This window comes from Caretta caretta, chromosome 1 (genome assembly GCF_965140235.1).
Source record: "Caretta caretta isolate rCarCar2 chromosome 1, rCarCar1.hap1, whole genome shotgun sequence".
In the NCBI taxonomy this organism is placed as follows: domain Eukaryota; kingdom Metazoa; phylum Chordata; order Testudines; family Cheloniidae; genus Caretta; species Caretta caretta.
In genome coordinates, this window is record NC_134206.1 from 200,901,009 (window position 1) to 200,903,031 (window position 2,023).

Below are 2,023 nucleotides of genomic sequence, written 5' to 3' on the forward strand. Positions count from 1 at the left end.
GGGGATAGAAATTCCTCTCTCCACCCCTTGCAGGTTGGGAAAACACTTAAACAGATCTTAATTTGTCAGCGTATCGTAGCGGGGAGAATAAACAAAGGTTGGTCACTTGTAACCAGAGTTCAAGATGACCTCTGCAGTGTCACACTTTTGTGACTTCTAATAGCAGTGCCCATTCAAATGCTCTTATGCCCTGTTCTCCTCCCTGCAATAAAAAGGAAGCATGGCATGAAGACTGCCTCAGTTCCTTCCACTAGCTCCTCAGGTCCAAGTCTGTCACTACTGAGAAGGAGGGGAACGTGGACAGGGAATATGAATTACCTTTGTGAAAGGAGGCTCTAGTTCTATCACTATGGCATTTTTCACCATCATTAAACGAACTGTTAGATTCTTTAACTCTTCCCCTACCACTTAAACAATTTTAAAGCTGCATAAGTCAGTTACACTTTGAAGCCTTGCATTTTAAGCAGGAAAAGAATAAGCCTAACTTTTTTCCTACTGGAATAATCAACTCCCGTTAAGTCTTAGCTAGTATAGCAAATTAAATGGTGCTTTAGGAACTTTTCCTGTATTATGGCAGACACACCTAAAGGCTTTAACAATAACTTTGTTTTAATTAGTTAACACACAGTTGTGCTGTGTCTACTAAACAGGTCTTCAACACGTGTCTCAAACCAACTATACTTCCTAGCCACACATGCAGCGGTCCATTTTTGGAAATCTAGATGATCATCCTATAATTCCTCAGTCAGAGCACCCAACTGCACTCTAGGTGGCTTAAAGGAAGACAGACCAGTGAAACAGGTTACAAAGGCATAGTTAGTGTGTGTAGAGGAACCCCTCTACTCAACAGGACAGCTATGACTTGGTTGCAGAAAGACCCATGTTCTGTGTATGCAAGGCTTGAAACACTGTTATTAAGAGTTAACTGTATTGGGTATGGATACACACCATGTTTAGAGCCAGCCAGTTAATAGTAGGTTACATTAAATAGTGTAGTGTAGACCAGGCTAAAAACTGTAAAGCCCATACCACTTGTGAGCATGAATACTTATGTGCTCACTAAAGGTGTGGGCAAAGAACTCGAATGAAATCAGTTGAAACTGTTTGAAAAATGGTTCATATTTACTCTTTAAAAAAAATAAATACAGCCATTCCTACATTGATGGTGGAATGAACAGCATGACTTTTAGATTATCAAGACAGGGACACAGAAATTAGAGCCAAAGTTGTACCAGCTTGGTCTGCTTTAACAGTTAGATTCGGGTGGCCAACCTGTAGCTCTGGAGCCACATGTTGCTCTTCAGAAGTTAATATGCAGCTCCTTGTATAGACACCAACCCCCAGGCTGGAGCTACAGTTGCCAACTTTCCAATGCTCACTGATCAACCCCTGGTTCTGCCACAGGCCCTGCCCCCACTCCACCCCTTCTCATCCCCTCGCTCTTCTCCCCTCCCCTCCCGAGCCTCCTGCATGCTACAAAACAGCTGATCAGCAGGGCTGCCAGTAGGCAGGAGATCCTGGGAGCAGGGGGGGAGCTGATGAGGGGCTGCTGACATATTACTGTGGCTCTTTGGCAATGTACATTGGTAAATTCTGGCCCCTTCTCAGGCTGGCCACCCCGGAATTAGATTAATAGATTCTAAAGGTAGAAGAGAAGGAACACTGATCAATGTAGTCTGAACCTCTTGCACAACCAGCCATGGAACAAATTAAAGCACCCTTGCAAAACTCTCAAATTAATGAGCCCTGACATAGAATGTTCTCCCCACCCTTTACCAGGATGGGTGGCAAGGAAAGGATCATCCTTTACTTCTTGTCAGTAAGTACAATTTGGAAGGGTTCATTAAGAAGATATAGCTCAGAATGTAATCTGAGCTATATGAGTTAGCCCAGAAACGGAAGAATGAAATAGTGACTCTACTGTGAGATGTCACTTTGTCCATTGTGGTCTCTTCGAAGATAAATATAGGGTACACTGTCCCCTGCGTGAACATACCAAACAACTAAAGCAAAGCAAACTTGC